At 44.6% G+C, this 9,727-nt stretch overlaps 41 non-coding genes across 41 annotated transcripts; all 41 read left to right on the forward strand.

The window, feature by feature from the left end:
- Positions 1–73: 73 nt before the first annotated feature.
- On the forward strand, positions 74–192 carry LOC144391379 (5S ribosomal RNA). Its single transcript, XR_013455288.1, has one exon. It is a non-coding gene; the product is annotated as a 5S ribosomal RNA (ribosomal RNA).
- A 116-nt stretch (positions 193–308) lies between these two features.
- Positions 309–427, forward strand: LOC144397483 (5S ribosomal RNA). Its single transcript, XR_013459629.1, has one exon. It is a non-coding gene; the product is annotated as a 5S ribosomal RNA (ribosomal RNA).
- A 116-nt stretch (positions 428–543) lies between these two features.
- Positions 544–662, forward strand: LOC144401578 (5S ribosomal RNA). The gene has a single exon (XR_013463513.1). It is a non-coding gene; the product is annotated as a 5S ribosomal RNA (ribosomal RNA).
- A 117-nt stretch (positions 663–779) lies between these two features.
- LOC144399658 (5S ribosomal RNA) lies at positions 780–898 on the forward strand. Its single transcript, XR_013461804.1, has one exon. It is a non-coding gene; the product is annotated as a 5S ribosomal RNA (ribosomal RNA).
- A 117-nt stretch (positions 899–1,015) lies between these two features.
- On the forward strand, positions 1,016–1,134 carry LOC144395974 (5S ribosomal RNA). Its single transcript, XR_013458120.1, has one exon. It is a non-coding gene; the product is annotated as a 5S ribosomal RNA (ribosomal RNA).
- Positions 1,135–1,250: 116 nt separating this feature from the next.
- LOC144390228 (5S ribosomal RNA) lies at positions 1,251–1,369 on the forward strand. Its single transcript, XR_013454313.1, has one exon. It is a non-coding gene; the product is annotated as a 5S ribosomal RNA (ribosomal RNA).
- Positions 1,370–1,486: 117 nt separating this feature from the next.
- LOC144395975 (5S ribosomal RNA) lies at positions 1,487–1,605 on the forward strand. Its single transcript, XR_013458121.1, has one exon. It is a non-coding gene; the product is annotated as a 5S ribosomal RNA (ribosomal RNA).
- A 116-nt stretch (positions 1,606–1,721) lies between these two features.
- LOC144397157 (5S ribosomal RNA) lies at positions 1,722–1,840 on the forward strand. The gene has a single exon (XR_013459302.1). It is a non-coding gene; the product is annotated as a 5S ribosomal RNA (ribosomal RNA).
- A 117-nt stretch (positions 1,841–1,957) lies between these two features.
- Positions 1,958–2,076, forward strand: LOC144395977 (5S ribosomal RNA). The gene has a single exon (XR_013458123.1). It is a non-coding gene; the product is annotated as a 5S ribosomal RNA (ribosomal RNA).
- Positions 2,077–2,192: 116 nt separating this feature from the next.
- LOC144390271 (5S ribosomal RNA) lies at positions 2,193–2,311 on the forward strand. Its single transcript, XR_013454331.1, has one exon. It is a non-coding gene; the product is annotated as a 5S ribosomal RNA (ribosomal RNA).
- Positions 2,312–2,428: 117 nt separating this feature from the next.
- LOC144399298 (5S ribosomal RNA) lies at positions 2,429–2,547 on the forward strand. The gene has a single exon (XR_013461443.1). It is a non-coding gene; the product is annotated as a 5S ribosomal RNA (ribosomal RNA).
- Positions 2,548–2,663: 116 nt separating this feature from the next.
- Positions 2,664–2,782, forward strand: LOC144397158 (5S ribosomal RNA). The gene has a single exon (XR_013459303.1). It is a non-coding gene; the product is annotated as a 5S ribosomal RNA (ribosomal RNA).
- A 117-nt stretch (positions 2,783–2,899) lies between these two features.
- LOC144395978 (5S ribosomal RNA) lies at positions 2,900–3,018 on the forward strand. Its single transcript, XR_013458124.1, has one exon. It is a non-coding gene; the product is annotated as a 5S ribosomal RNA (ribosomal RNA).
- A 116-nt stretch (positions 3,019–3,134) lies between these two features.
- LOC144390316 (5S ribosomal RNA) lies at positions 3,135–3,253 on the forward strand. The gene has a single exon (XR_013454346.1). It is a non-coding gene; the product is annotated as a 5S ribosomal RNA (ribosomal RNA).
- A 117-nt stretch (positions 3,254–3,370) lies between these two features.
- On the forward strand, positions 3,371–3,489 carry LOC144391390 (5S ribosomal RNA). The gene has a single exon (XR_013455289.1). It is a non-coding gene; the product is annotated as a 5S ribosomal RNA (ribosomal RNA).
- A 116-nt stretch (positions 3,490–3,605) lies between these two features.
- LOC144395979 (5S ribosomal RNA) lies at positions 3,606–3,724 on the forward strand. The gene has a single exon (XR_013458125.1). It is a non-coding gene; the product is annotated as a 5S ribosomal RNA (ribosomal RNA).
- Positions 3,725–3,840: 116 nt separating this feature from the next.
- LOC144390397 (5S ribosomal RNA) lies at positions 3,841–3,959 on the forward strand. Its single transcript, XR_013454441.1, has one exon. It is a non-coding gene; the product is annotated as a 5S ribosomal RNA (ribosomal RNA).
- A 117-nt stretch (positions 3,960–4,076) lies between these two features.
- Positions 4,077–4,195, forward strand: LOC144395980 (5S ribosomal RNA). Its single transcript, XR_013458126.1, has one exon. It is a non-coding gene; the product is annotated as a 5S ribosomal RNA (ribosomal RNA).
- Positions 4,196–4,311: 116 nt separating this feature from the next.
- On the forward strand, positions 4,312–4,430 carry LOC144397159 (5S ribosomal RNA). The gene has a single exon (XR_013459304.1). It is a non-coding gene; the product is annotated as a 5S ribosomal RNA (ribosomal RNA).
- A 117-nt stretch (positions 4,431–4,547) lies between these two features.
- On the forward strand, positions 4,548–4,666 carry LOC144395981 (5S ribosomal RNA). The gene has a single exon (XR_013458127.1). It is a non-coding gene; the product is annotated as a 5S ribosomal RNA (ribosomal RNA).
- Positions 4,667–4,782: 116 nt separating this feature from the next.
- LOC144390435 (5S ribosomal RNA) lies at positions 4,783–4,901 on the forward strand. Its single transcript, XR_013454477.1, has one exon. It is a non-coding gene; the product is annotated as a 5S ribosomal RNA (ribosomal RNA).
- Positions 4,902–5,018: 117 nt separating this feature from the next.
- On the forward strand, positions 5,019–5,137 carry LOC144395982 (5S ribosomal RNA). The gene has a single exon (XR_013458128.1). It is a non-coding gene; the product is annotated as a 5S ribosomal RNA (ribosomal RNA).
- Positions 5,138–5,253: 116 nt separating this feature from the next.
- On the forward strand, positions 5,254–5,372 carry LOC144390466 (5S ribosomal RNA). Its single transcript, XR_013454502.1, has one exon. It is a non-coding gene; the product is annotated as a 5S ribosomal RNA (ribosomal RNA).
- A 117-nt stretch (positions 5,373–5,489) lies between these two features.
- On the forward strand, positions 5,490–5,608 carry LOC144401579 (5S ribosomal RNA). The gene has a single exon (XR_013463514.1). It is a non-coding gene; the product is annotated as a 5S ribosomal RNA (ribosomal RNA).
- Positions 5,609–5,725: 117 nt separating this feature from the next.
- Positions 5,726–5,844, forward strand: LOC144395983 (5S ribosomal RNA). The gene has a single exon (XR_013458129.1). It is a non-coding gene; the product is annotated as a 5S ribosomal RNA (ribosomal RNA).
- Positions 5,845–5,960: 116 nt separating this feature from the next.
- LOC144397160 (5S ribosomal RNA) lies at positions 5,961–6,079 on the forward strand. The gene has a single exon (XR_013459305.1). It is a non-coding gene; the product is annotated as a 5S ribosomal RNA (ribosomal RNA).
- Positions 6,080–6,196: 117 nt separating this feature from the next.
- Positions 6,197–6,315, forward strand: LOC144395984 (5S ribosomal RNA). Its single transcript, XR_013458130.1, has one exon. It is a non-coding gene; the product is annotated as a 5S ribosomal RNA (ribosomal RNA).
- Positions 6,316–6,431: 116 nt separating this feature from the next.
- On the forward strand, positions 6,432–6,550 carry LOC144390479 (5S ribosomal RNA). The gene has a single exon (XR_013454520.1). It is a non-coding gene; the product is annotated as a 5S ribosomal RNA (ribosomal RNA).
- Positions 6,551–6,667: 117 nt separating this feature from the next.
- Positions 6,668–6,786, forward strand: LOC144395985 (5S ribosomal RNA). Its single transcript, XR_013458131.1, has one exon. It is a non-coding gene; the product is annotated as a 5S ribosomal RNA (ribosomal RNA).
- Positions 6,787–6,902: 116 nt separating this feature from the next.
- LOC144390510 (5S ribosomal RNA) lies at positions 6,903–7,021 on the forward strand. Its single transcript, XR_013454540.1, has one exon. It is a non-coding gene; the product is annotated as a 5S ribosomal RNA (ribosomal RNA).
- Positions 7,022–7,138: 117 nt separating this feature from the next.
- On the forward strand, positions 7,139–7,257 carry LOC144395986 (5S ribosomal RNA). The gene has a single exon (XR_013458132.1). It is a non-coding gene; the product is annotated as a 5S ribosomal RNA (ribosomal RNA).
- Positions 7,258–7,373: 116 nt separating this feature from the next.
- Positions 7,374–7,492, forward strand: LOC144395988 (5S ribosomal RNA). Its single transcript, XR_013458134.1, has one exon. It is a non-coding gene; the product is annotated as a 5S ribosomal RNA (ribosomal RNA).
- Positions 7,493–7,608: 116 nt separating this feature from the next.
- Positions 7,609–7,727, forward strand: LOC144390630 (5S ribosomal RNA). Its single transcript, XR_013454551.1, has one exon. It is a non-coding gene; the product is annotated as a 5S ribosomal RNA (ribosomal RNA).
- A 117-nt stretch (positions 7,728–7,844) lies between these two features.
- LOC144395989 (5S ribosomal RNA) lies at positions 7,845–7,963 on the forward strand. Its single transcript, XR_013458135.1, has one exon. It is a non-coding gene; the product is annotated as a 5S ribosomal RNA (ribosomal RNA).
- A 116-nt stretch (positions 7,964–8,079) lies between these two features.
- On the forward strand, positions 8,080–8,198 carry LOC144397162 (5S ribosomal RNA). Its single transcript, XR_013459307.1, has one exon. It is a non-coding gene; the product is annotated as a 5S ribosomal RNA (ribosomal RNA).
- Positions 8,199–8,315: 117 nt separating this feature from the next.
- Positions 8,316–8,434, forward strand: LOC144395990 (5S ribosomal RNA). The gene has a single exon (XR_013458136.1). It is a non-coding gene; the product is annotated as a 5S ribosomal RNA (ribosomal RNA).
- Positions 8,435–8,550: 116 nt separating this feature from the next.
- On the forward strand, positions 8,551–8,669 carry LOC144390728 (5S ribosomal RNA). Its single transcript, XR_013454575.1, has one exon. It is a non-coding gene; the product is annotated as a 5S ribosomal RNA (ribosomal RNA).
- A 117-nt stretch (positions 8,670–8,786) lies between these two features.
- Positions 8,787–8,905, forward strand: LOC144399299 (5S ribosomal RNA). The gene has a single exon (XR_013461444.1). It is a non-coding gene; the product is annotated as a 5S ribosomal RNA (ribosomal RNA).
- Positions 8,906–9,021: 116 nt separating this feature from the next.
- On the forward strand, positions 9,022–9,140 carry LOC144397163 (5S ribosomal RNA). The gene has a single exon (XR_013459308.1). It is a non-coding gene; the product is annotated as a 5S ribosomal RNA (ribosomal RNA).
- Positions 9,141–9,257: 117 nt separating this feature from the next.
- On the forward strand, positions 9,258–9,376 carry LOC144395991 (5S ribosomal RNA). Its single transcript, XR_013458137.1, has one exon. It is a non-coding gene; the product is annotated as a 5S ribosomal RNA (ribosomal RNA).
- A 116-nt stretch (positions 9,377–9,492) lies between these two features.
- LOC144390761 (5S ribosomal RNA) lies at positions 9,493–9,611 on the forward strand. The gene has a single exon (XR_013454598.1). It is a non-coding gene; the product is annotated as a 5S ribosomal RNA (ribosomal RNA).
- Positions 9,612–9,727: the final 116 nt, after the last annotated feature.

Consider the following 9,727-nt stretch of genomic DNA (forward strand, 5'->3'; position numbering starts at 1 on the left):
TGACTCCTTTTTCATTATCTAAACTCCAAAACCTTTGACACATTTTAAAATATTAGGAAGAGGACATACAGTTGCTTACGGCCATACCTCTCTGGCTTCGCCTGATCTCGTCTGATCTCAGAAGCTAAGCAGAGTAGGGCCTGGTTAGTACTTGGATGGAAGACCGCCTGGGAATCCCAGGTGCTGTAAGCTTTTTCATTTCGATCTGTAAAAGACACAGAGAAGGCCTTAGAAAGTGACTCCATTTAATTGTCAAAACTACAAAACCTTTGACACATTTTAAAAGATTAGGTAGAGGACATACAGTTGCTTACGGCCATACCTCTCTGGCTCCGCCTGATCTCGTCAGATCTCAGAAGCTAAGCAGAGTAGGGCCTGGTTAGTACTTGGATGGAAGACCGCCTAGGAATCCCAGGTGCCGTAAGCTTTTTCATTTCTATCTGTAAAAGACACAGAGAAGGCCTTAGAAAGTGACTCCATTTCATTGTCAAAACTACAAAACCTTTGACACATTTTAAAAGATTAGGTAGAGGACATACAGTTGCTTACGGCCATACCTCTCTGGCTCCGCCTGATCTCGTCTGATCTCAGAAGCTAAGCAGAGTAGGGCCTGGTTAGTACTTGGATGGAAGACCGCCTGGGAATCCCAGGTGCCGTAAGCTTTTTCATTTCTCTCTCTGGAAGAAATCGAGAAGGCATTAGAAAGTGACTCCTTTTTCATTATCAAAACTCCAAAACCTTTGACACATTTTAAAAGATTAGGAAGAGCACATACAGTTGCTTACGGCCATACCTCTCTGGCTCGGCCTGATCTCGTCTGATCTCAGAAGCTAAGCAGAGTAGGGCCTGGTTAGTACTTGGATGGAAGACCGCCTGCGAATCCCAGGTGCTGTAAGCTTTTTCATTTCGATCTGTAAAAGACACAGAGAAGGCCTTAGAAAGTGACTCCTTTTTCATTATCAAAACTCCAAAACCTTTGACACATTTTAAAAGATTAGGTAGAGGACATACAGTTGCTTACGGCCATACCTCTCTGGCTCCGCCTGATCTCGTCTGATCTCAGAAGCTAAGCAGAGTAGGGCCTGGTTAGTACTTGGATGGAAGACCGCCTGGGAATCCCAGGTGCTGTAAGCTTTTTCATTTCAATCTGTAAAAGACACAGAGAAGGCCTTAGAAAGTGACTCCATTTCATTGTCAAAACTACAAAACCTTTGACACATTTTAAAAGATTAGGAAGAGGACATACAGTTGCTTACGGCCATACCTCTCTGGCTCCGCCTGATCTCGTCAGATCTCAGAAGCTAAGCAGAGTAGGGCCTGGTTAGTACTTGGATGGAAGACCGCCTGGGAATCCCAGGTGCCGTAAGCTTTTTCATTTCTCTCTCTGGAAGAAATCGAGAAGGCATTAGAAAGTGACTCCTTTTTCATTATCAAAACTCCAAAACCTTTGACACATTTTAAAAGATTAGGAAGAGGACATACAGTTGCTTACGGCCATACCTCTCTGGCTCCGCCTGATCTCGTCTGATCTCAGAAGCTAAGCAGAGTAGGGCCTGGTTAGTACTTGGATGGAAGACCGCCTGGGAATCCCAGGTGCTGTAAGCTTTTTCATTTCGATCTGTAAAAGACACAGAGAAGGCCTTAGAAAGTGACTCCATTTCATTGTCAAAACTACAAAACCTTTGACACATTTTAAAAGATTAGGAAGAGGACATACAGTTGCTTACGGCCATACCTCTCTTGCTCCGCCTGATCTCGTCTGATCTCAGAAGCTAAGCAGAGTAGGGCCTGGTTAGTACTTGGATGGAAGACCGCCTGGGAATCCCAGGTGCCGTAAGCTTTTTCATTTCTCTCTCTGGAAGAAATCGAGAAGGCATTAGAAAGTGACTCCTTTTTCATTATCAAAACTCCAAAACCTTTGACACATTTTAAAAGATTAGGAAGAGGACATACAGTTGCTTACGGCCATACCTCTCTGGCTCCGCCTGATCTCGTCTGATCTCAGAAGCTAAGCAGAGTAGGGCCTGGTTAGTACTTGGATGGAAGACCGCCTGGGAATCCCAGGTGCTGTAAGCTTTTTCATTTCGATCTGTAAAAGACACAGAGAAGGCCTTAGAAAGTGACTCCATTTCATTGTCAAAACTACAAAACCTTTGACACATTTTAAAAGATTAGGAAGAGGACATACGGTTGCTTACGGCCATACCTCTCTGGCTCCGCCTGATCTCGTCAGATCTCAGAAGCTAAGCAGAGTAGGGCCTGGTTAGTACTTGGATGGAAGACCGCCTGGGAATCCCAGGTGCCGTAAGCTTTTTCATTTCTCTCTCTGGAAGAAATCGAGAAGGCATTAGAAAGTGACTCCTTTTTCATTATCAAAACTCCAAAACCTTTGACACATTTTAAAAGATTAGGAAGAGGACATACTGTTGCTTACGGCCATACCTCTCTGGCTCCGCCTGATCTCGTCTGATCTCAGAAGCTAAGCAGAGTAGGGCCTGGTTAGTACTTGGATGGAAGACCGCCTGGGAATCCCAGGTGCTTTAAGCTTTTTCATTTCGATCTGTAAAAGACACAGAGAAGGCCTTAGAAAGTGACTCCATTTCATTGTCAAAACTACAAAACCTTTGACACATTTTAAAAGATTAGGAAGAGGACATACAGTTGCTTACGGCCATACCTCTCTTGCTCCGCCTGATCTCGTCTGATCTCAGAAGCTAAGCAGAGTAGGGCCTGGTTAGTACTTGGATGGAAGACCGCCTGGGAATCCCAGGTGCCGTAAGCTTTTTCATTTCTCTCTCTGGAAGAAATCGAGAAGGCATTAGAAAGTGACTCCTTTTTCATTATCAAAACTCCAAAACCTTTGACACATTTTAAAAGATTAGGAAGAGGACATACAGTTGCTTACGGCCATACCTCTCTGGCTCCGCCTGATCTCGTCTGATCTCAGAAGCTAAGCAGAGTAGGGCCTGGTTAGTACTTGGATGGAAGACCGCCTGGGAATCCCAGGTGCTGTAAGCTTTTTCATTTCGATCTGTAAAAGACACAGAGAAGGCCTTAGAAAGTGACTCCATTTCATTGTCAAAACTACAAAACCTTTGACACATTTTAAAAGATTAGGAAGAGGACATACAGTTGCTTACGGCCATACCTCTCTGGCTCCGCCTGATCTCGTCAGATCTCAGAAGCTAAGCAGAGTAGGGCCTGGTTAGTACTTGGATGGAAGACCGCCTGGGAATCCCAGGTGCCGTAAGCTTTTTCATTTCTCTCTCTGGAAGAAATCGAGAAGGCATTAGAAAGTGACTCCTTTTTCATTATCTAAACTCCAAAACCTTTGACACATTTTAAAATATTAGGAAGAGGACATACAGTTGCTTACGGCCATACCTCTCTGGCTTCGCCTGATCTCGTCTGATCTCAGAAGCTAAGCAGAGTAGGGCCTGGTTAGTACTTGGATGGAAGACCGCCTGGGAATCCCAGGTGCTGTAAGCTTTTTTATTTCGATCTGTAAAAGACACAGAGAAGGCCTTAGAAAGTGACTCCATTTCATTGTCAAAACTACAAAACCTTTGACACATTTTAAAAGATTAGGAAGAGGACATACAGTTGCTTACGGCCATACCTCTCTGGCTCCGCCTGATCTCGTCTGATCTCAGAAGCTAAGCAGAGTAGGGCCTGGTTAGTACTTGGATGGAAGACCGCCTGGGAATCCCAGGTGCTGTAAGCTTTTTCATTTCGATCTGTAAAAGACACAGAGAAGGCCTTAGAAAGTGACTCCATTTCATTGTCAAAACTACAAAACCTTTGACACATTTTAAAAGATTAGGAAGAGGACATACAGTTGCTTACGGCCATACCTCTCTGGCTCCGCCTGATCTCGTCAGATCTCAGAAGCTAAGCAGAGTAGGGCCTGGTTAGTACTTGGATGGAAGACCGCCTGGGAATCCCAGGTGCCGTAAGCTTTTTCATTTCTCTCTCTGGAAGAAATCGAGAAGGCATTAGAAAGTGACTCCTTTTTCATTATCAAAACTCCAAAACCTTTGACACATTTTAAAAGATTAGGAAGAGGACATACAGTTGCTTACGGCCATACCTCTCTGGCTCCGCCTGATCTCGTCTGATCTCAGAAGCTAAGCAGAGTAGGGCCTGGTTAGTACTTGGATGGAAGACCGCCTGGGAATCCCAGGTGCTGTAAGCTTTTTCATTTCGATCTGTAAAAGACACAGAGAAGGCCTTAGAAAGTGACTCCATTTCATTGTCAAAACTACAAAACCTTTGACACATTTTAAAAGATTAGGAAGAGGACATACAGTTGCTTACGGCCATACCTCTCTTGCTCCGCCTGATCTCGTCTGATCTCAGAAGCTAAGCAGAGTAGGGCCTGGTTAGTACTTGGATGGAAGACCGCCTGGGAATCCCAGGTGCCGTAAGCTTTTTCATTTCTCTCTCTGGAAGAAATCGAGAAGGCATTAGAAAGTGACTCCTTTTTCATTATCAAAACTCCAAAACCTTTGACACATTTTAAAAGATTAGGAAGAGGACATACAGTTGCTTACGGCCATACCTCTCTGGCTCCGCCTGATCTCGTCTGATCTCAGAAGCTAAGCAGAGTAGGGCCTGGTTAGTACTTGGATGGAAGACCGCCTGGGAATCCCAGGTGCTGTAAGCTTTTTCATTTCGATCTGTAAAAGACACAGAGAAGGCCTTAGAAAGTGACTCCATTTCATTGTCAAAACTACAAAACCTTTGACACATTTTAAAAGATTAGGAAGAGGACATACGGTTGCTTACGGCCATACCTCTCTGGCTCCGCCTGATCTCGTCAGATCTCAGAAGCTAAGCAGAGTAGGGCCTGGTTAGTACTTGGATGGAAGACCGCCTGGGAATCCCAGGTGCCGTAAGCTTTTTCATTTCTCTCTCTGGAAGAAATCGAGAAGGCATTAGAAAGTGACTCCTTTTTCATTATCAAAACTCCAAAACCTTTGACACATTTTAAAAGATTAGGTAGAGGACATACAGTTGCTTACGGCCATACCTCTCTGGCTCCGCCTGATCTCGTCTGATCTCAGAAGCTAAGCAGAGTAGGGCCTGGTTAGTACTTGGATGGAAGACCGCCTGGGAATCCCAGGTGCTGTAAGCTTTTTCATTTCGATCTGTAAAAGACACAGAGAAGGCCTTAGAAAGTGACTCCATTTCATTGTCAAAACTACAAAACCTTTGACACATTTTAAAAGATTAGGAAGAGGACATACAGTTGCTTACGGCCATACCTCTCTGGCTCCGCCTGATCTCGTCAGATCTCAGAAGCTAAGCAGAGTAGGGCCTGGTTAGTACTTGGATGGAAGACCGCCTGGGAATCCCAGGTGCCGTAAGCTTTTTCATTTCTCTCTCTGGAAGAAATCGAGAAGGCATTAGAAAGTGACTCCTTTTTCATTATCAAAACTCCAAAACCTTTGACACATTTTAAAAGATTAGGAAGAGGACATACAGTTGCTTACGGCCATACCTCTCTGGCTCCGCCTGATCTCGTCTGATCTCAGAAGCTAAGCAGAGTAGGGCCTGGTTAGTACTTGGATGGAAGACCGCCTGGGAATCCCAGGTGCCGTAAGCTTTTTCATTTCTCTCTCTGGAAGAAATCGAGAAGGCATTAGAAAGTGACTCCTTTTTCATTATCAAAACTCCAAAACCTTTGACACATTTTAAAAGATTAGGAAGAGGACATACAGTTGCTTACGGCCATACCTCTCTGGCTCCGCCTGATCTCGTCTGATCTCAGAAGCTAAGCAGAGTAGGGCCTGGTTAGTACTTGGATGGAAGACCGCCTGGGAATCCCAGGTGCTGTAAGCTTTTTCATTTCGATCTGTAAAAGACACAGAGAAGGCCTTAGAAAGTGACTCCATTTCATTGTCAAAACTACAAAACCTTTGACACATTTTAAAAGATTAGGAAGAGGACATACAGTTGCTTACGGCCATACCTCTCTTGCTCCGCCTGATCTCGTCTGATCTCAGAAGCTAAGCAGAGTAGGGCCTGGTTAGTACTTGGATGGAAGACCGCCTGGGAATCCCAGGTGCCGTAAGCTTTTTCATTTCTCTCTCTGGAAGAAATCGAGAAGGCATTAGAAAGTGACTCCTTTTTCATTATCAAAACTCCAAAACCTTTGACACATTTTAAAAGATTAGGAAGAGGACATACAGTTGCTTACGGCCATACCTCTCTGGCTCCGCCTGATCTCGTCTGATCTCAGAAGCTAAGCAGAGTAGGGCCTGGTTAGTACTTGGATGGAAGACCGCCTGGGAATCCCAGGTGCTGTAAGCTTTTTCATTTCGATCTGTAAAAGACACAGAGAAGGCCTTAGAAAGTGACTCCATTTCATTGTCAAAACTACAAAACCTTTGACACATTTTAAAAGATTAGGAAGAGGACATACGGTTGCTTACGGCCATACCTCTCTGGCTCCGCCTGATCTCGTCAGATCTCAGAAGCTAAGCAGAGTAGGGCCTGGTTAGTACTTGGATGGAAGACCGCCTGGGAATCCCAGGTGCCGTAAGCTTTTTCATTTCTCTCTCTGGAAGAAATCGAGAAGGCATTAGAAAGTGACTCCTTTTTCATTATCAAAACTCCAAAACCTTTGACACATTTTAAAAGATTAGGTAGAGGACATACAGTTGCTTACGGCCATACCTCTCTGGCTCCGCCTGATCTCGTCTGATCTCAGAAGCTAAGCAGAGTAGGGCCTGGTTAGTACTTGGATGGAAGACCGCCTGGGAATCCCAGGTGCTGTAAGCTTTTTCATTTCGATCTGTAAAAGACACAGAGAAGGCCTTAGAAAGTGACTCCATTTCATTGTCAAAACTACAAAACCTTTGACACATTTTAAAAGATTAGGAAGAGGACATACAGTTGCTTACGGCCATACCTCTCTGGCTCCGCCTGATCTCGTCAGATCTCAGAAGCTAAGCAGAGTAGGGCCTGGTTAGTACTTGGATGGAAGACCGCCTGGGAATCCCAGGTGCCGTAAGCTTTTTCATTTCTCTCTCTGGAAGAAATCGAGAAGGCATTAGAAAGTGACTCCTTTTTCATTATCAAAACTCCAAAACCTTTGACACATTTTAAAAGATTAGGAAGAGGACATACAGTTGCTTACGGCCATACCTCTCTGGCTCCGCCTGATCTCGTCTGATCTCAGAAGCTAAGCAGAGTAGGGCCTGGTTAGTACTTGGATGGAAGACCGCCTGGGAATCCCAGGTGCTGTAAGCTTTTTCATTTCGATCTGTAAAAGACACAGAGAAGGCCTTAGAAAGTGACTCCATTTCATTGTCAAAACTACAAAACCTTTGACACATTTTAAAAGATTAGGAAGAGGACATACAGTTGCTTACGGCCATACCTCTCTGGCTCCGCCTGATCTCGTCTGATCTCAGAAGCTAAGCAGAGTAGGGCCTGGTTAGTACTTGGATGGAAGACCGCCTGGGAATCCCAGGTGCTGTAAGCTTTTTCATTTCGATCTGTAAAAGACACAGAGAAGGCCTTAGAAAGTGACTCCATTTCATTGTCAAAACTACAAAACCTTTGACACATTTTAAAAGATTAGGAAGAGGACATACAGTTGCTTACGGCCATACCTCTCTGGCTCCGCCTGATCTCGTCAGATCTCAGAAGCTAAGCAGAGTAGGGCCTGGTTAGTACTTGGATGGAAGACCGCCTGGGAATCCCAGGTGCCGTAAGCTTTTTCATTTCTCTCTCTGGAAGAAATCGAGAAGGCATTAGAAAGTGACTCCTTTTTCATTATCAAAACTCCAAAACCTTTGACACATTTTAAAAGATTAGGAAGAGGACATACAGTTGCTTACGGCCATACCTCTCTGGCTCCGCCTGATCTCGTCTGATCTCAGAAGCTAAGCAGAGTAGGGCCTGGTTAGTACTTGGATGGAAGACCGCCTGGGAATCCCAGGTGCTGTAAGCTTTTTCATTTCGATCTGTAAAAGACACAGAGAAGGCCTTAGAAAGTGACTCCATTTCATTGTCAAAACTACAAAACCTTTGACACATTTTAAAAGATTAGGAAGAGGACATACAGTTGCTTACGGCCATACCTCTCTTGCTCCGCCTGATCTCGTCTGATCTCAGAAGCTAAGCAGAGTAGGGCCTGGTTAGTACTTGGATGGAAGACCGCCTGGGAATCCCAGGTGCCGTAAGCTTTTTCATTTCTCTCTCTGGAAGAAATCGAGAAGGCATTAGAAAGTGACTCCTTTTTCATTATCAAAACTCCAAAACCTTTGACACATTTTAAAAGATTAGGAAGAGGACATACAGTTGCTTACGGCCATACCTCTCTGGCTCCGCCTGATCTCGTCTGATCTCAGAAGCTAAGCAGAGTAGGGCCTGGTTAGTACTTGGATGGAAGACCGCCTGGGAATCCCAGGTGCTGTAAGCTTTTTCATTTCGATCTGTAAAAGACACAGAGAAGGCCTTAGAAAGTGACTCCATTTCATTGTCAAAACTACAAAACCTTTGACACATTTTAAAAGATTAGGAAGAGGACATACGGTTGCTTACGGCCATACCTCTCTGGCTCCGCCTGATCTCGTCAGATCTCAGAAGCTAAGCAGAGTAGGGCCTGGTTAGTACTTGGATGGAAGACCGCCTGGGAATCCCAGGTGCCGTAAGCTTTTTCATTTCTCTCTCTGGAAGAAATCGAGAAGGCATTAGAAAGTGACTCCTTTTTCATTATCAAAACTCCAAAACCTTTGACACATTTTAAAAGATTAGGAAGAGGACATACTGTTGCTTACGGCCATACCTCTCTGGCTCCGCCTGATCTCGTCTGATCTCAGAAGCTAAGCAGAGTAGGGCCTGGTTAGTACTTGGATGGAAGACCGCCTGGGAATCCCAGGTGCTTTAAGCTTTTTCATTTCGATCTGTAAAAGACACAGAGAAGGCCTTAGAAAGTGACTCCATTTCATTGTCAAAACTACAAAACCTTTGACACATTTTAAAAGATTAGGAAGAGGACATACAGTTGCTTACGGCCATACCTCTCTTGCTCCGCCTGATCTCGTCTGATCTCAGAAGCTAAGCAGAGTAGGGCCTGGTTAGTACTTGGATGGAAGACCGCCTGGGAATCCCAGGTGCCGTAAGCTTTTTCATTTCTCTCTCTGGAAGAAATCGAGAAGGCATTAGAAAGTGACTCCTTTTTCATTATCAAAACTCCAAAACCTTTGACACATTTTAAAAGATTAGGAAGAGGACATACAGTTGCTTACGGCCATACCTCTCTGGCTCCGCCTGATCTCGTCTGATCTCAGAAGCTAAGCAGAGTAGGGCCTGGTTAGTACTTGGATGGAAGACCGCCTGGGAATCCCAGGTGCTGTAAGCTTTTTCATTTCGATCTGTAAAAGACACAGAGAAGGCCTTAGAAAGTGACTCCATTTCATTGTCAAAACTACAAAACCTTTGACACATTTTAAAAGATTAGGAAGAGGACATACAGTTGCTTACGGCCATACCTCTCTGGCTCCGCCTGATCTCGTCAGATCTCAGAAGCTAAGCAGAGTAGGGCCTGGTTAGTACTTGGATGGAAGACCGCCTGGGAATCCCAGGTGCCGTAAGCTTTTTCATTTCTCTCTCTGGAAGAAATCGAGAAGGCATTAGAAAGTGACTCCTTTTTCATTATCTAAACTCCAAAACCTTTGACACATTTTAAAATATTAGGAAGAGGACATACAGT

This window comes from Gasterosteus aculeatus, chromosome 2 (genome assembly GCF_964276395.1).
Source record: "Gasterosteus aculeatus chromosome 2, fGasAcu3.hap1.1, whole genome shotgun sequence".
Classification (NCBI taxonomy): domain Eukaryota; kingdom Metazoa; phylum Chordata; class Actinopteri; order Perciformes; family Gasterosteidae; genus Gasterosteus; species Gasterosteus aculeatus.